The 22,129-nt window shown below is 65.1% G+C and overlaps 1 protein-coding gene across 10 annotated transcripts in view; it reads left to right on the forward strand.

Moving 5' to 3' along the window:
- LOC137384172 (epsin-2-like) overlaps nt 1-22,129 on the forward strand; it is a 292,528-nt gene that overhangs the window by 263,218 nt on the left and 7,181 nt on the right. The gene's annotated exons all lie outside the window — the stretch shown is intronic.

Consider the following 22,129-nt stretch of genomic DNA (forward strand, 5'->3'; position numbering starts at 1 on the left):
CATTCCCCCCCAAACACCCCTCACCCCCATTCCCCCACCCCCATTCCCCGACTCACATCTCATACCCAGTCCGCCCAGTCCCTCACACACCCCTACCCCCATTCCCCCCACCCCCATTCCCCCACACACCACTCACACCCATTCCCCCCGCACACCCCTCACCCCCAAACACTCTCACCCCCCACACACCACTCACCCCCACACTCCCCTCACCCCCACACACCCCTCACCCCCATTCCCCCCACCACACCCTTCACCCCCATTCCCCCAAACACCACTCACCCCCATTCCCCTCACCCACCCCTCACCCCCATTCCCCTCACCCACCCTCACCCCCATTCCCCCCACCCACCCCTCACCTCCATTCCCCCCACCCCATTCCCCCAAATACCCCTCACCCCCATTCCCACCACACACCCCTCACCCTTCACCCCATTCCCTCACATACCCTCACCCGCATTCCCCCCACACACCCCTCACCCCCGTTCCATCACATACCCCTCACCCCCATTCCTCCCACACCATTCCTCCCCAAACTCCCCTCAACCGCATTCCCCCAACACACCCTCACCCCCATTTCCTCACATACCCCCCACCCCATTCCCCCCACCCCCATTCCCTCACATACCCCTCACCCCATTCCCCCCACCCCCATTCCCCCCACACACCCCTCAACCCCATTCCCTCACATACCCCTCACCCCCATTCCCCCCACCCCCATTCCCCCCCAAACACACCTCACCCCCATTCCCACACATTCCCCCACCCCTATTCCTCCCACACACCCCTCACCCCCATTCCTCACATACCCCTCACCACCATTCCCCCCACCCCCATTCCCCCACACACCCCTCACCCCCATTCCCTCACATACATCTCACCCCCATTCCCCCCTACGCACCCCTCACCCCATTCCCCTACCCACCCCTCACCCCCATTCCCCCCACCCACCCCTCACTTCCATTCCCCCACCCCCATTCCCCCAAACACCCCTCACCCCCATTCCCCCACACACCCCTCACCCTTCACCCCATTCCCTCACATACCCCTCACCCCCATTCCCCCCACACACCCCTCACCCCCATTCCCCCCACACACACCTCACCCCCATTCCCCCCACATACCCCTCACCCCCATTCCCTCACCTACCCCTCACCCCCATTCCCTCACTTACCCCCTCACCCCCATTCCCCCCACACACCCCTCACCCCCATTCCCCCCACAGACACCTCACCCCCATTCTCCCCACACACTTCTCACACCCATTCCCCCCACACACCCCTCACCCCCATTCCCCCACACACCCCTCACCCCCATTCCCCCCACACACTCCTCACACCCATTCCCCCACACACACCTCACCCCCATTCCCTCCACCCCCATTGCCCCACACACCCCTCAACGCCATTCCCCACATCCCATTCCCCCACACACCCATTCCCCACACACACCTCACCCCCATTCCCCCCACACACCCCTCACCCCCATTCCCCCCACACACCCCTCACCCCCATTCCCCCCACACACCCCTCAACCCCATTCCCTCACACACCCCTCACCCCATTCCCCACATCCCCATTCCCCCACACACCCATTCCCCCACACACACCTCACCCCCATTCCCCCCACACACTCCTCACTCCCATTCCCCCACACACCCTCAACCCATTCCCCCACACACCCCTCACCCCCATTCCCCCCACCCCCATTCCCTCACACACCCCTACCCCCATTCCCCCCACACACCCCTCACTCCCATTCCCCCACACACCCCTCACCCCCATTCCCCCCACACACCACTCACCCCCATTCCCCCCACACACCTCTCACCCCCATTCCCCCTACCCACCCCTCACCCCTATTGCCCCCACCACCATTCCCCCCCAAACTCCCCTCAACCGCATTCACCCAACACACCCCTCACCCCCTTTCCCTCACATACCCCCACCCCCATTCCCCCACCCCCATTCCCCCCCAAACACCCCTCACCCCCATTCCCCCACACACTCCTCACACCCATTCCCCCACACACACCTCACCCCCATTCCACCACCCCCATTGCCCCACAAACCCTCACCCCCATTCCCCCACCCCATTCCCCGACACACACCTCATACCCAGTCCGCCCAGTCCCTCACACACCCCTACTCCCATTCCCCCACCCCCATTCCCCCACACACCACTCACACCCATTCCCCCCACACACTCCTCACCCCCACACACCACTCACCCCACACTCCGCTCACCCCCACACACCCCTCACCCCCATTCCCCCCACCTCACCCTTCACCCCCATTCCCCCCAAACACCACTCACCCCCATTCCCTCACCCACCCCTCACACCCCATTCCCCTCACCCACCCCTCACCCCCATTCCCCCACCCACCCCTCACCTCCATTCCCCCCACCCCCATTCCCCCAAATACCCCTCACCCCCATTCCCACCACACACCCCTCACCCTTCACCACCATTCCCTCACATACCCCTCACCCCCATTCCTCCCACACACACCTCACCCCCATTCACCCACACACACCTCACCCCCATTCCCCCCACACACACCTCACCCCCATTCCCGCCACACACCCCTCACCCTCACCCCCATTCCCTCACATACCCCTCACCCCCATTCCCCCCACACACCCTCACCCCCATTCCCCCCAGACACCCTCACCCCCATTCCCCCAGACACCCCTCACCCCCATTCCCTCACATACCCCTCACCCCATCCCTCACATACCCCTCACCCCCATTCCCCCCACACACCCCTCACCCCCATTCCCCCCACACACACCTCACCCCCATTCCCCCCCACACACACCTCACCCCCATTCCCCTGACACACCCCTCACCCCCATTCCCCCCACACACACCTCACCCCCATTTCCCCCACCCGCATTCCCCCACACACCCCTCACCCTTCACGCCCATTCCCTCACATACCCCTCACCCCCATTCCCCCCACACACCCCTCACCCCCATTCCCTCCACACACACCTCACCCCATTCCCCCCACACACCCCTCACCCTCACCCCCATTCCCTCACATGCTCCTCACCCCCATTCCCTCACATACCCCTCACACCCATTCCCCACACACACCTCACCCCCATTCCCCCACATACCCTCACCCCCATTCCCTCACATACCCCTCACCCCCATTCCCTCACTTACCCCTCACCCCCATTCCCCCACACACCCTCACCCCCATTCCCCCCACAGACACCTCACCCCCATTCTCCCCACACACTTCTCACACCCATTCCCCCCACACACCCCTCACCCCATTCCTCCCACACACCCCTCACCCCATGCCCCCCACACACTCCTCACACCCATTCCCCCACACACACCTCACCCCCATTCCCTCCACCCCATTGCCCCACACACCCCTTAGTCCCATTCCCTCACACACCCCTCACCCCCATTCCCCACATCCCCATTCCCCCACACACCCATTCCCCCACACACCCCTCACCCCCATTCCCCCACACACTCCTCACCCCCATTCCCCCCACACACCCCTCACCCCCATTCCCCCACACAGCCCTCACCCCCATTCCCCATAGCCCTCACCCCCATTCCCCCCACACACTCCTCACTCCCATTCCCCCACACACCCCTCAACCCCATTCCCCCACACCCCTCACCCCCATTCCCCCCACCCCATTCCCTCACACACCCCTACCCCCATTCCCCACCCCCATTCCGCCACACACCGCTCACACCAATTCCCCACACACACCTCTCACCCCCATTCCCCCTACCCACCCCTCACCCCCATTCCTCCACACACCCCTCACCCCCATTCCCCCCACACACCCCTCACTCCCATTCCCCCACACACCCCTCACCCCTATTCCCCCACACACCCCTCACCCCCATTCCCCCCACACACCTCTCACCCCCATTCCCCCTACCCACCCCTCACCCCCATTGCCCCCACCACCATTCCCCCCAAACTCCCCTCAACCGCATTCCCCAACACACCCCTCACCCCCTTTCCCTCACATACCCCCCACCCCCATTCCCCCACCCACATTCCCCCCCAAACACCCCTTACCCCCATTCACCCACACACTCCTCACACCCATTCCCCCACACACACCTCACCCACATTCCCACCAACCCCCATAGCCCACAAATCCTCACCCCCATTCCCCCACACACACCTCATCCCCAGTCCGCCACCCCCAGTCCCTCACACACCCCTACCCCCATTCCCCCCACCCCCATTCCCCCACACACCGCTCACACCCATTCCCCCCGCACAACCCTCACCCCCAAACACTCCTCACCCCCACACACTCCTCACCCCCACACACCCCTCACCCCCACACTCCCCTCACCCCCACACACCCCTCACCCCATTCCCCCACACACCCCTCACTCCCATTCCCCCCACACACCCCTCAACCCCATTCCCCCACTCACCCCTCACCCCTATTCCCCCCACACACCCCTCACCCCCATTCCCCTCACCCACCCCTCACCCCCATTCCCCCCACCCACCCCTCACCTCCATTCCCCCCACCACCATTCCCCCCAAATACCCTCATTCACCCCATTCCCTCACATACCCCTCACCCCCATTCCCCCCACACACACCTCACCCCCATTCCCCCCACACACACCTCACTCCCATTCCCCCCACACTCCCCTCACCCCTCACCCCCATTCCCTCACATCCCCCTCACCCCCATTCCCCCCACACACCCCTCACCCCCATTCCCCCCAGACTCCCCTCACCCCCATTCCCCCCAGACACCCCTCACCCCCATTCCCTCACATACCCCTCACCCCCATTCCCTCACATACCCCTCACCCCCATTCCCCCCACACACCCCTCACCCCCATTCCCCCCACACACACCTCACCCCATTCCCCCCACACACACCTCACCCCCATTCCCCCCACACACCCCTCACCCCCATTCCCCCCACCCCCATTCCCCCCACACACCCCTCACCCTTCACGCCCATTCCCTCACATACCCCTCACCCCCATTCCCCCCACACACCCCTCACCCCCATTCCCTCCACACATACCTCACCCCCATTCCCCCCACACACCCCTCACCCCTCACCCCCATTCCCTCCACACATACCTCACCCCCATTCCCTCACATACCCCTCACACCCATTCCCCCACACACAACTCACCCCCATTCCCCCCACCCCCATTGCCCCACACACCCCTTAACCCCATTCCCTCACACACCCCACACCGCCATTCCCACATCCCCATTCCCCAACACACCCATTCCCCCACACACACCTCACCCCCATTCCCCCCACACACCCCTCACCCCCATTCCCCCCACACACCCCTCACCCCCATTCCCCCCACACACCCCTCACTCCCATTCCCCCACACACCCCTCAACCCCATTCCCCACTCACCCCTCACCCCCTTCCACCACACACCCCTCACACACTTCACCCCACACACACCCCTCACCCCCATTCCCCCCACGCACCCCTCACCCCCATTCCCCCAACACACCCCTCACCCCCATTCCCCCCACACACCCCTCACACCCATTCCCCGCCACCCCCTTTCCCCCAAACAACCCCCACCCCCATTCCCCCACCCCCATTCCCCCCACCCCATTCCCCCCACCCCTATTCCCCCCACACACCCCTCACCCCCATTCCCTCACATACCCCTCACCCCCATTCCCCCCACCCCCATTCCCGCCACACAACCCTCACCCCCATTCCCTCACACACCCCTCACCCCCATTCCCGCCCCACACCCTTCACCCCCATTCCCCCCACACACCACTGACTCCCATTCCCCTCACCCACCCCTCACCCCCATTCCACACACCCACCCCTCACCTCCATTCCCCCCACCCCCATTCCCCCCAAATACCCCTCACCCCCATTCCCACCACACACCCCTCACCCTTCACCCCCATTCCCTCACATACCGCTCACCCCCATTCCCCCCACACACACCTCACCCGCATTCACCCCACACACACCTCACCCCCATTCCCCCCCCCATTCCCCCCACACACCCCTCACCCCCATTGCCCCCACACACCCCTCACCCCCATTCTCCCCACACACCCCTCACCCCCATTCTCCCCACACTCACCTCACCCCCATTCCCCCCACACACTCATCACACCCATTCCCGCCACTCACACCTCACCCCCATTCCCCCACTCACACCTCACTCCCATTCCCCCCACACACCCCTCACCCCCATTCCCCCAACACACACCTCACCCCCATTCCCCCCACCCCTATTGCCCCACACACCCCTCACCCAACACACCCCTCACCCCCATTCTCATTCCCACCACACACCCCTCACACCCATTCCCCCCACCCACATGCCCCCACACACCCCTAACCCCCATTCTCCCGCACACCCCTCACCCCCTTCCCCCACACACCCCTCACCCCCTTCCACCACACACCACACACACGTTCCCCCCACACACCACTCACACCCATTCACCCCCATTCCCCCACCCCCATTCCCCCCACCCCTATTCCCCCACACACACCTCACCCCCATTCCCCCCACACACCCCTCACCCCCATTCCCCCCACACACCACTCACACCCATTCCCCCCAGCCCCATTCCCCCACACACCCCTCACCCCCATTACCCCACACACCCCTCACCCCCATTCCCCCACACACCCCTCACCCCCATTCCCCCCACACACCCCTCACTCCCATTCCCCCCACAACCCCCTCACCCCCATTCCCCCCACACACCCCTCACCCCCATTCCCTCCACACCCCTCACCCCATTCCCCCACATACCCCTCACCCCCTTCCCCCACACATCACAACACCCATTCCCCCCACACACCACTCACTCCCATTCCCCCCACACCCATTCCCCCAAACACACCTCACCCCCATTCCCCCACCCCCATACCCCTCACCCCCATTCCCCTCACATGCCCCTCACCCCCATTCCCCCCACACGCCCATCACCCCCATTCCCTCCATACCCCTCACCCCCATTCTCCCGCACACCCCTCACCCCCTTCCCCCACACACCCCTCACCCCCTTCCACCACACACCACACACACGTTCCCCCCACACACCACTCACACCCATTCACCCCACCCCCATTCACCCCACCCCCATTCACCCCACCCCCATTCCCCCAACCCCAATCCCCCACCCCCATTCCCCCCACCCCTATTCCCCCACACACACCTCACCCCCATTCCCCCCACACACCCCTCACCCCCATTCCCCCCACACACCGCTCACACCCATTCCCCCACCCCCATTCCCCCACACACCCCTCACCCCCATTCCCCCACACACCCCTCACCCCCATTCCCCCCCACACACCCCTCACCCCAATTCCCCCCACACACCCCTCACCCCCATTCTCCCCACACACCCCTCACCCCCATTCCCTCCACACCCCTCACCCCCATTCTCCTGCACACCCCTCACCCCCTTCCGCCACACACCCCTCACCCCCTACCACCACACACCACACACACATTCCCCCCACACACCACTCACACCCATTCACCCCACCCCCATTCCCCTCACCCCTATTCCCCCACACACACCTCATCCCCCATTCCCCCCACACACCGCTCACTCCCATTCCCCCCACCCCCATTCCCCCACACACCCCTCACACCCATTCCCCCCAACCACCCCTCACCCCCATTCCCCCACACACCCCTCACCCCTATTCCCACCACACACCCCTCACCCCCATTCCCCCCACACACCGCTCACACCCATTCCCCCACCCCCATTCCCCCACACACCCCTCACCCCCATTCCCCCACACACCCCTCACCCCCATTCCCCCCCACACACCCCTCACCCCCATTCCCCCCACACACCCCTCACCCCCATTCTCCCCACACACCCCTCACCCCCATTCCCTCCACACCCCTCACCCCCATTCTCCCGCACACCCCTCACCCCCTTCCCCCACACACCCCTCACCCCCTACCACCACACACCACACACACATTCCCCCCACACACCACTCACACCCATTCACCCCACCCCCATTCCCCTCACCCCTATTCCCCCACACACACCTCATCCCCCATTCCCCCCACACACCGCTCACTCCCATTCCCTCACATACCCCTCACCCCCATTCCCCCCACCCCCATTCCCCCCCAAACACACCTCACCCCCATTCCCTCACATTCCCCCACCCCTATTCCCCCCACACACCCCTCACCCCCATTCCCTCACATACCCCTCACCACCATTCCCCCCACCCCATTCCCCCCCACACACCCCTCACCCCCATTCCCTCACATACACCTCACCCCCATTCCCCCCACGCACCCCTCACCCCCATTCCCCCCACACCCCATTCCCCCCACACATCCCTCATCCCCATTCCCTCACACACCCCTCACCCCCATTCCCTCACACACCCCTCACCCCCATTCCCTTACACACCCTTCACCACCATTCCCCCCACACACCCCTACACACGCCTCACCCCCATTACCCCCACACACACCTCACCCCCATTCCCCCACACACCCCTCACCCCCATTCCCACCACATACCCCTCAACCCCATTCCCCCACACACCTCTCATCCCCATTCCCCCCACCCCCATTCCCTCACACTCCCCTACCCCCATTCCCCCACACACCGCTCACTCCCATTCCTCCCACACACCTCTCAGCCCCATTCCCCCTACCCACCCCTCACCCCCATTCCCCCACCACCATTTCCCCCAAACACCCCTCACCCGCATTCCCCCCACACACCCCTCACCCCCGTTCCATCACATACCCCTCACCCCCATTCCCCCCACCCCCATTCCCTCACATACCCCTCACCCCATTCCCCCCACCCCCATTCCCCCACACACCCCTCAACCCCATTCCCCTCACATACCCCTCACCCCCATTCCCCCCACCCCCATTCCCCCCCAAACACACCTCACCCCCCATTCCCTCACATTCCCCCACCCCTATTCCCCCCACACACCCCTCACCCCATTCCCTCACATACCCCTCACCACCATTCCCCCCACCCCATTCCCCCCCCACACACCCCTCACCCCCATTCCCTCACATACACCTCACCCCCATTCCCCCCACGCACCCCTCACCCCCATTCCCCCCACACCCCATTCCCCCCACACACCCCTCATCCCCATTCCCTCACACACCCCTCACCCCCATTCCCTCACACACCCCTCACCCCCATTCCCTCACACACCCTTCACCACCATTCCCCCCACACACCCCTACACACGCCTCACCCCCATTACCCCCACACACACCTCACCCCCATTCCCCCACCCCCATTCCCCCACACACTCCTCACCCCCATTCCCCCACACACATCTCACCCATATTCCCCCCACACAAATCTCACCCCTATTCCCCCCACCGCCATTCCCCCCACACACCCCTCACCCCCATTCCCACCACATACCCCTCAACCCCATTCCCCCACACACCCCTCATCCCCATTCCCCCCACCCCCATTCCCTCACACTCCCCTACCCCCATTCCCCCACACACCGCTCACTCCCATTCCTCCCACACACCTCTCAGCCCCATTCCCCCTACCCACCCCTCACCCCCATTCCCCCACCACCATTTCCCCCAAACACCCCTCACCCGCATTCCCCCCACACACCCCTCACCCCCGTTCCATCACATACCCCTCACCCCCATTCCTCCCACCACCATTCCTCCCCAAACTCCCCTCAACCGCATTCCCCCAACACACCCCTCACCCCCATTTCCTCACATACCCCCATTCCCCCCACCCCCATTCCCTCACATACCCCTCACCCCATTCCCCCCACCCCCATTCCCCCCACACACCCCTCAACCCCATTCCCTCACATACCCCTCACCCCCATTCACCCCACCCCCATTCCCCCCCAAACACACCTCACCCCCATTCCCTCACATTCCCCCACCCCTATTCCCCCCACACACCCCTCACCCCCATTCCCTCACAAACCACTCACCACCATTCCCCCCACCCCATTCCCCCCACACACCCCTCACCCCCATTCCCTCACATACACCTCACCCCCATTCCCCCCACGCACCCCTCACCCCCATTCCCCCCACACCCCATTCCCCCCACACATCCCTCATCCCCATTCCCTCACACACCCCTCACCCCCATTCCCTCACACACCCCTCACCCCCATTCCCCTCACACACCCCTCACCACCATTCCCCCACACACCCCTGACCCCCTTCCGCCACACACCCTTCACCCCCATTCCCTCCACACACCCCTCACCCCCATTCCCCCCCACACACCCCTCACACACATTCCCCGCCACCCCCATTCCCCCAAACAACCCTCACCCCCAATTCCACCCACAGACCCCTCACCCCCATTCTCCCACAGACCCCTCACCCCCATTCCCCCCACACACCCCTCACCCCCATTACCCCCACACACCCCTCACCCCCATTTCCACCCCCCACACCCTTCACCCCCATTCCCCCCACACACCCCTCACCCCCATTCCCCTCACCCACCCCTCACCCCCATTTCCCCTACCCACCCCTCACCCCCATTCCCCCCACCCACCCCTCACTTCCATTCCCCCACCCCCATTCCCCCCAAACACCCCTCACCCCCATTCCCCCCACACACCCTTCACCCCCGTTCCATCACATACCCCTCACCCCCCATTCCTCCCACCACCATTCCTCCCCAAACTCCCCTCAACCGCATTCCCCCAACACACCCCTCACCCCCATTTCCTCACATACCCCCATTCCCCCCACCCCCATTCCCTCACATACCCCTCACCCCATTCCCCCCACCCCCATTCCCCCCACACACCCCTCAACCCCATTCCCTCACATACCCCTCACCCCCATTCACCCCACCCCCATTCCCCCCCAAACACACCTCACCCCCATTCCCTCACATTCCCCCACCCCCCCCACCCCTATTCCCCCCACACACCCCTCACCCCCATTCCCTCACATACCCCTCACCACCATTCCCCCCACCCCATTCCCCCCCACACACCCCTCACCCCCATTCCCTCACATACACCTCACCCCCATTCCCCCCACGCACCCCTCACCCCCATTCCCCCCACACCCCATTCCCCCCACACACCCCTCATCCCCATTCCCTCACACACCCCTCACCCCCATTCCCTCACACACCCCTCACCCCCATTCCCTCACACACCCCTCACCACCATTCCCCCACACACCCCTGACCCCCTTCTGCCACACACCCTTCACCCCCATTCCCCCCACACACCCCTCACCCCCATTCCCCCCACACACCCCTCACACACATTCCCCGCCACCCCCATTCCCCCAAACAACCCTCACCCCCAATTCCACCCACAGACCCCTCACCCCCATTCTCCCACAGACCCCTCACCCCCATTCCCCCCACACACCCCTCACCCCCATTCCCCCCACACACCCCTCACCCCCATTTCCCCCCCACACACCCTTCACTCCCATTCCCCACACACACCCCTCACCCCCATTCCCCTCACCCACCCCTCACCCCCATTCCACCTACCCACCCCTCACCCCCATTCCCCCCACCCACCCCTCACTTCCATTCCCCCCACCCCATTCCCCCCAAACACCCCTCACCCCCATTCCCCCCACACACCGCTCACCCTTCACCCCATTCCCTCACATCCCCCTCACCCCCATTCCCCCCACACACCCCTCACCCCCATTCCCCCCACAGACACATCACCCCCATTCTCCCCACACACTTCTCACACCCATTCCCCCCACACACCCCTCACCCCCATTCCCCCCACACACCCCTCACCCCCATTCCCCCCACACACTCCTCACACCCATTCCCCGACACACACCTCACCCCCATTCCCCCCACCCCCATTGCACCACACACCCCTCAACCCCATTCCCTCACACACCCCTCACCCCCATTCCCCACATCCCCATTCCCCCACACATCCATTCCCCCACACACCCCTCACCCCCATTCCCCCCACACACCCCTCACCCCCATTCCCCCCACACACCCCTCACCCCCATTCCCCCACACAGCCCTCACCCCCATTCCCCCACACCCCTCACCCCCATTCCCCCCACACACTCCTCACTCCCATTCCCCCACACATCCCTCAACCCCATTCCCCCACACACCCCTCACCTCCATTCCCCCCACCCCCATTCCCTCACACACCCCTACCCCCATTCCCCCAGACCCATTCCGCCACACACCGCTCACACCCATTCCCCACACACACCTCTCACCCCCATTCCCCCTACCCACCCCTCACCCCCATTCCCCCACACACCCCTCACCCCCCATTCCCCCCACACACCCCTCACTCCCATTCCCCCACACACCCCTCACCCCCATTCCCCCCACACACCCCTCACCCCCATTCCCCCCACACACCTCTCACCCCCATTCCCCCTACCCACCCCTCACCCCCATTTCCCCCACCACCATTCCCCCCCAAACTCCCCTCAACCGCATTCCCCCAACACACCCCTCACCCCCTTTCCCTCACATACCCCCCACCCCCATTCCCCCACCCCAATTCCCCCCCAAAACACCCCTCACCCCCATTCCCCCACACACACCTCACCCCCATTCCCCCACCCCCATTGCCCCACAAACCCCTCACCCCCATTCCCCCACCCCCATTCCCCCACACACACCTCATCCCCAGTCCGCCCACCCCCAGTCCCTCACACACCACTACCCCCATTCCCCCCACCCCCATTCCCCCACACACCGCTCACAGCCATTCCCCCCGCACACCCCTCACCCCCACACACCCCTCACCCCCCACACTCCCCTCACCCCCACACACCCCTCACCCCCATTCCCCCCACCACACCCTTCAACCCCATTCCCCCCACACACCACTCACCCCCATTCCCCTCACCCACCCCTCACCCCCATTCCCCTCACCCACCCCTCACCCCCATTCCCCCCACCCACCCCTCACCTCCATTCCCCCCACCCCCATTCCCCCCAAATACCCCTCACCCCCATTCCCACCACACACCCCTCACCCTTCACCCCCATTCCCTCACATACCCCTCACCCCCATTCCCCCCACACACACCTCACCCCCATTCCCCCCACACACACCTCACGCCCATTCCCCCCAGACACCCCTCACCCCCATTCCCTCACATACCCCTCACCCCCATTCCCTCACATACCCCTCACCCCCATTCCCCCCACACACCCCTCACCCCCATTCCCCCCACACACTCCTCACACCCATTCCCCGACACACACCTCACCCCCATTCCCCCCACCCCCATTGCACCACACACCCCTCAACCCCATTCCCTCACACACCCCTCACCCCCATTCCCCACATCCCCATTCCCCCACACACCCATTCCCCCACACACCCCTCACCCCCATTCCCCCCACACACCCCTCACCCCCATTCCCCCCACACACCCCTCACCCCCATTCCCCCACACAGCCCTCACCCCCATTCCCCCACACCCCTCACCCCCATTCCCCCCACACACTCCTCACTCCCATTCCCCCACACACCCCTCAACCCCATTCCCCCACACACCCCTCACCCCCATTCCCCCCACCCCCATTCCCTCACACACCCCTACCCCCATTCCCCCAGACCCATTCCGCCACACACCGCTCACACCCATTCCCCACACACACCTCTCACCCCCATTCCCCCTACCCACCCCTCACCCCCATTCCCCCACACACCCCTCACCCCCATTCCCCCCACACACCCCTCACTCCCATTCCCCCACACACCTCTCACCCCCATTCCCCCCACACACCCCTCACCCCCATTCCCCCCACACACCTCTCACCCCCATACCCCCTACCCACCCCTCACCCCCATTGCCCCCACCACCATTCCCCCCCCAAACTCCCCTCAACCGCATTCCCCCAACACACCCCTCACCCCCTTTCCCTCACATACCCCCCACCCCCATTCCCCCACCCCAATTCCCCCCGAAAACACCCCTCACCCCCATTCCCCCCACACACACCTCACCCCCATTCCCCCACCCCCATTGCCCCACAAACCCCTCACCCCCATTCCCCCACCCCCATTCCCCCACACACACCTCATCCCCAGTCCGCCCACCCCCAGTCCCTCACACACCACTACCCCCATTCCCCCCACCCCCATTCCCCCACACACCGCTCACACCCATTCCCCCCGCACACCCCTCACCCCCACACACCCCTCACCCCCACACTCCCCTCACCCCCACACACCCCTCACCCCCATTCCCCCCACCACACCTTCAACCCCATTCCCCCCACACACCACTCACCCCCATTCCCCTCACCCACCCCTCACCCCCATTCCCCTCACCCACCCCTCACCCCCATTCCCCCCACCCACCCCTCACCTCCATTCCCCCCACCCCCATTCCCCCCAAATACCCCTCACCCCCATTCCCACCACACACCCCTCACCCTTCACCCCCATTCCCTCACATACCCCTCACCCCCATTCCCCCCACACACACCTCACCCCCATTCCCCCCACACACACCTCACCCCCATTCCCCCCAGACACCCCTCACCCCCATTCCCTCACATACCCCTCACCCCCATTCCCTCACATACCCCTCACCCCCATTCCCCCCACACACCCCTCACCCCCATTCCCCCCACACACACCTCACCCCCATTCCCCCCACACACACCTCACCCCCATTCCCCCCACCCCCATTCCCCCCACACACCCCTCACCCTTCACGCCCATTCCCTCACATACCCCTCACCCCCATTCACCCCTCACCCCCATTCCCTCCACACACACCTCACCCCCATTCCCCGCACACACCCATTACCCCTCACCCCCATTCCCTCACATACTCCTCACCCCCATTCCCTCACATACCCCTCACACCCATTCCCCCACATACCCCTCACACCCATTCCCCCACACACACCTCACCCCCATTCCCCCACCCCCATTCCCTCACACACCCCACACCCCCATTCCCCACATCCCCATTCCCCCACACACCCATTCCCCCACACACACCTCACCCCCATTCCCCCCACACACCCCTCACCCCCATTCCCCCCACACACCCCTCACCCCCATTCCCCCCACACACCCCTCACTCCCATTCCCCCACACACCCCTCAACCCCATTCCCCCACACACCCCTCACCCCCTTCCACCACACACCCCTCTCACACTTCACCCCACACACACCCCTCACCCCCATTCCCCCCACTCACCCCTCACCCCCATTCCCCCAACACACCCCTCACCCCCATTCCCCCAACACACCCCTCACACCCATTCCCAGCCACCCAATTTCCCCCAAACAACCCCCACCCCCATTCCCCCACCCCCATTCCCCCACCCCCATTCCCCCCACCCCTATTCCCCCCACACACCCCTCACCCCCATTCCCTCACATACCCCTCACCCCCATTCCCCGCCACCCCCTTTCCCCCAAACAACCCCCACCCCCATTCCCCCACCCCCATTCCCCCCACCCCCATTCCCCCCACCCCTATTCCCCCCACACACCCCTCACCCCCATTCCCTCACATACCCCTCACCCCCATTCCCCTCACCCCCATTCCCCCCACCCCCATTCCCCCCACACAACCCTCACCCCCATTCCCTCACACACCCCTCACCCCCATTCCCGCCCCACACCCCTCACCCCCATTCCCCCCACACACCACTGACTCCCTTTCCCCTCACCCACCCCTCACCCCCATTCCCCACACCCACCCCTCACCTCCATTCCCCCCACCCCCATTCCCCCCAAATACCCATCACCCCCATTCCCACCACACACCCCTCACCCTTCACCCCCATTCCCTCACATACCGCTCACCCCCATTCCCCCCACACACACCTCACCCTCATTCACCCCACACACACCTCACCCCCATTCCCCCCCCATTCCCCCCACACACCCCTCACCCCCATTGCCCCCACACACCCCTCACCCCCATTCTCCCCACACACCCCTCACCCCCATTCTCCCACACACCCCTCACCCCCATACCCCCCACACACCCCTCACCCCCATTTCCCCCACACACCCCTCACCCCCATTCCTCCCACACACACCTCACCCCCATTCCCCCCACACACTCCTTACACTCATTCCCCCAGACACACCTCACCCACATTCCCTCACCCCCATTCCCCCACCCCCATTCCCTCACACACCCCTACCCCCATTCCCCCCACCCCCCATTCCCCCCACACACCCCTCACCCCCACACACTCCTCACCCCCACACAACCCTCACCCCCACACTCCACTCACTCCCACTCTCCCCCCACCCCCATACAACCCTCACCCGCATTCCCCCACACACCGCCCACCCCCCTTCCCTCACACTCCCCTCAACCCCATTCCCCCACACAACCCTCACCCCCATTCCCTCACACACCCCTCAACCCCATTCCCGCCCCACACCCTTCACCCCCATTCCCCCCACACACCCTTCACCCCCATTCCCTCACACACCCCTCACCCCCATTCCCCCCACACACCCCTCACCCCCATTCCCTCACATTCCCCCAACCCCCATTCCCCCCACCCCCATTCCCCCCACACACCCCTCACCCCCATTCCCCCCACACACACCTCACCCCCATTCCCCCCACACACTCCTCACACCCATTCCCCCACACACACCTCACCCCCATTCCCCCACCCCCATTCCCGCACACACACCTCACCCCCATTCCCCCCTCCCCCATTGCCCCACACACCCCTCACCCCCATTCCCCCACACCCATTCCCCCCACACACCCCTCACCCCCCACACACTCCTCACCCCCACACACTCCTCACCGCCACACACTCCTCACCCCCACATACTCCTCACCCCCACACAACCCTCACCCCCACACTCCCCTCACACCCCCCACCCCCATACACCCCTCACCCGCAATCCCCCACACACCGCCCACCCCCCTTCCCTCACACTCCCCTCAACCCCATTCCCTCACACACCCCTTACCCCCATTCCCCACATCCCCATTCCCCCACACACCCATTCCCCCACACACCCCTCACCCCCATTCCCCACATCCCCATTCCCCCACACACCCATTCCCCCACACACCCCTCACCCCCATTCCCCCACACACCGCTCACACCCATTCCCCCCACCCCCATTCCCTCCACACACCTCTCACCCCGACATTCCCCGCACCCCATTCCCCCCACAAACCCCTCACCCCCATTCCCCCCACACCTCACCCCCATTCCCTCACCCCCATTCCCTCACATACCCCTCACCCCCATTCCCCCCACACACCCCTCACCCCCATTCCACCCACACACTCCTCACCCCCATTCCCCCCACACACTCCTCACACCGATTCCCCCCACACACCCTTCACCACCATTCCCCCAACACACACCTCACCTCCATTCCCCCACTCACCCCTCACCCCCATTCCCCCCACACACACCTCACCCACATTCCCCCCACCCCCATTGCCCCGCACACCCCTCACCCCACACACCCCGCACCCCCATTCCCATTCCCACCACACACCCCTCACCCCCATTCCCCCCACCCCCATTCCCTCACACACCCCGCACCCCCATTCCCCCCACACACCCCTCACCCCCATTCCCCCCACACACTCCTCACCCCCATTCCCCCCACACACTCCTCAAACCCATTCCCCCCACACAACCCTCACCCCCATTCCCTCACACACCCCTCACCCCCATTCCCCCCACACACCACTGACTCCCTTTCCCCTCACCCACCCCTCACCCCATTCCCCACACCCACCCCTCACCTCCATTCCCCCCACCCCCATTCCCCCCAAATACCCATCACCCCCATTCCCACCACACACCCCTCACCCTTCACCCCCATTCCCTCACATACCGCTCACCCCCATTCCCCCCACACACACCTCACCCTCATTCACCCCACACACACCTCACCCCCATTCCCCCCCCATTCCCCCCACACACCCCTCACCCCCATTGCCCCCACACACCCCTCACCCCCATTCTCCCCACACACCCCTCACCCCCATTCTCCCACACACCCCTCACCCCCATACCCCCCACACACCCCTCACCCCCATTTCCCCCACACACCCCTCACCCCCATTCCTCCCACACACACCTCACCCCCATTCCCCCCACACACTCCTTACACTCATTCCCCCAGACACACCTCACCCCCATTCCCTCACCCCCATTCCCCCACCCCCATTCCCTCACACACCCCTACCCCCATTCCCCCCACCCCCATTCCCCCCCACACACCCCTCACCCCCACACACTCCTCACCCCCACACAACCCTCACCCCCCACACTCCACTCACTCCCACTCTCCCCCCACCCCCATACAACCCTCACCCGCATTCCCCCACACACCGCCCACCCCCCTTCCCTCACACTCCCCTCAACCCCATTCCCCCACACAACCCTCACCCCCATTCCCTCACACACCCCTCAACCCCATTCCCGCCCCACACCCTTCACCCCCATTCCCCCCACACACCCTTCACCCCCATTCCCTCACACACCCCTCACCCCCATTCCCCCCACACACCCCTCACCCCCATTCCCTCACATTCCCCCAACCCCCATTCCCCCCCACCCCCCATTCCCCCCACACACCCCTCACCCCCATTCCCCCCACACACACCTCACCCCCATTCCCCCCACACACTCCTCACACCCATTCCCCCACACACACCTCACCCCCATTCCCCCACCCCCATTCCCGCACACACACCTCACCCCCATTCCCCCCTCCCCCATTGCCCCACACACCCCTCACCCCCATTCCCCCCACACACACCTCACCCCCATTCCCCCCACACACTCCTCACACCCATTCCCCCACACACACCTCACCCCCATTCCCCCACCCCCATTCCCCCACATACCCCTCACACCCATTCCCCCACACACACCTCACCCCCATTCCCCCCACCCCCATTGCCCCAAACACCCCTCAACCCCATTCCCTCACACACCCCACACCCCCATTCCCCACATCCCCATTCCCCCACACACCCATTCCCCCACACACACCTCACCCCCATTCCCCCCACACACCCCTCACCCCCATTCCCCCCACACACCCCTCACCCCCATTCCCCCCACACACCCCTCACTCCCATTCCCCCACACACCCCTCAACCCCATTCCCCCACACACCCCTCACCCCCTTCCACCACACACCCCTCTCACACTTCACCCCACACACACCCCTCACCCCCATTCCCCCCACTCACCCCTCACCCCCATTCCCCCAACACACCCCTCACCCCCATTCCCCCAACACACCCCTCACACCCATTCCCCGCCACCCAATTTCCCCCAAACAACCCCCACCCCCATTCCCCCACCCCCATTCCCCCACCCCCATTCCCCCCACCCCCATTCGCCCCACACACCCCTCACCCCCATTCCCCCCACACACACCTCACCCCCATTCCCCCCACACACTCCTCACACCCATTCCCCCACACACACCTCACCCCCATTCCCCCACCCCCATTCCCGCACACACACCTCACCCCCATTCCCCCCTCCCCCATTGCCCCACACACCCCTCACCCCCATTCCCCCACACCCATTCCCCCCACACACCCCTCACCCCCACACACTCCTCACCCCCACACACTCCTCACCGCCACACACTCCTCACCCCCACATACTCCTCACCCCCACACAACCCTCACCCCCACACTCCCCTCACACCCCCCACCCCCATACACCCCTCACCCGCAATCCCCCACACACCGCCCACCCCCCTTCCCTCACACTCCCCTCAACCCCATTCCCTCACACACCCCTTACCCCCATTCCCCACATCCCCATTCCCCCACACACCCATTCCCCCACACACCCCTCACCCCCATTCCCCACATCCCCATTCCCCCACACACCCATTCCCCCACACACCCCTCACCCCCATTCCCCCACACACCGCTCACACCCATTCCCCCCACCCCCATTCCCTCCACACACCTCTCACCCCGACATTCCCCGCACCCCATTCCCCCCACAAACCCCTCACCCCCATTCCCCCCCACACCTCACCCCCATTCCCTAACCCCCATTCCCTCACATACCCCTCACCCCCATTCCCCCCACACACTCCTCACACCGATTCCCCCCCACACACCCTTCACCACCATTCCCCCAACACACACCTCACCTCCATTCCCCCACTCACCCCTCACCCCCATTCCCCCCACACACACCTCACCCACATTCCCCCCACCCCCATTGCCCCGCACACCCCTCACCCCACACACCCCCGCACCCCCCATTCCCATTCCCACCACACACCCCTCACCCCCATTCCCCCCACCCCCATTCCCTCACACACCCCGCACCCCCATTCCCCCCACACACCCCTCACCCCCATTCCCCCCACACACTCCTCACCCCCATTCCCCCCACACACTCCTCAAACCCATTCCCCCCACACAACCCTCACCCCCATTCCCTCACACACCCCTCACCCCCATTCCCGCCCCACACCCCTCACCCCCATTCCCCCCACACACCACTGACTCCCTTTCCCCTCACCCACCCCTCACCCCCATTCCCCACACCCACCCCTCACCTCCATTCCCCCCACCCCCATTCCCCCCAAATACCCATCACCCCCATTCCCACCACACACCCCTCACCCTTCACCCCCATTCCCTCACATACCGCTCACCCCCATTCCCCCCACACACACCTCACCCTCATTCACCCCACACACACCTCACCCCCATTCCCCCCCCATTCCCCCCACACACCCCTCACCCCCATTCTCCCCACACACCCCTCACCCCCATTCTCCCACACACCCCTCACCCCCATACCCCCCACACACCCCTCACCCCCATTTCCCCCACACACCCCTCACCCCCATTCCTCCCACACACACCTCACCCCCATTCCCCCCACACACTCCTTACACTCATTCCCCCAGACACACCTCACCCCCATTCCCTCACCCCCATTCCCCCACCCCCATTCCCCCCACACACCCCTCACCCCCACACACTCCTCACCCCCACACAACCCTCACCCCCACACTCCACTCACTCCCACTCTCCCCCCACCCCCATACAACCCTCACCCGCATTCCCCCACACACCGCCCACCCCCCTTCCCTCACACTCCCCTCAACCCCATTCCCCCACACAACCCTCACCCCCATTCCCTCACACACCCCTCAACCCCATTCCCGCCCCACACCCCTCACCCCCATTCCCTCACATTCCCCCAACCCCCATTCCCCCCACCCCCATTCGCCCCACACACCCCTCACCCCCATTCCCCCCACACACACCTCACCCCCATTCCCCCCACACACTCCTCACACCCATTCCCCCACACACACCTCACCCCCATTCCCCCACCCCCATTCCCGCACACACACCTCACCCCCATTCCCCCCCTCCCCCATTGCCCCACACACCCCTCACCCCCATTCCCCCACACCCATTCCCCCCACACACCCCTCACCCCCACACACTCCTCACCCCCACACACTCCTCACCGCCACACACTCCTCACCCCCACATACTCCTCACCCCCACACAACCCTCACCCCCACACTCCCCTCACACCCCCCACCCCCATACACCCCTCACCCGCAATCCCCCACACACCGCCCACCCCCCTTCCCTCACACTCCCCTCAACCCCATTCCCTCACACACCCCTTACCCCCATTCCCCCCACACACTCCTCACCCCCATTCCCCCCACACACTCCTCAAACCCATTCCCCCCACACAACCCTCACCCCCATTCCCTCACACACCCCTCACCCCCATTCCCGCCCCACACCCCTCACCCCCATTCCCCCCACACACCACTGACTCCCTTTCCCCTCACCCACCCCTCACCCCCATTCCCCACACCCACCCCACATCCCCATTCCCCCACACACCCATTCCCCCACACACCCCTCACCCCCATTCCCCACATCCCCATTCCCCCACACACCCATTCCCCCACACACCCCTCACCCCCATTCCCCCACACACCGCTCACACCCATTCCCCCCACCCCCATTCCCTCCACACACCTCTCACCCCGACATTCCCCGCACCCCATTCCCCCCACAAACCCCTCACCCCCATTCCCCCCACACCTCACCCCCATTCCCTCACCCCCATTCCCTCACATACCCCA

Source organism: Heterodontus francisci, chromosome 26 (assembly GCF_036365525.1).
Source record: "Heterodontus francisci isolate sHetFra1 chromosome 26, sHetFra1.hap1, whole genome shotgun sequence".
NCBI lineage: Eukaryota > Metazoa > Chordata > Chondrichthyes > Heterodontiformes > Heterodontidae > Heterodontus > Heterodontus francisci.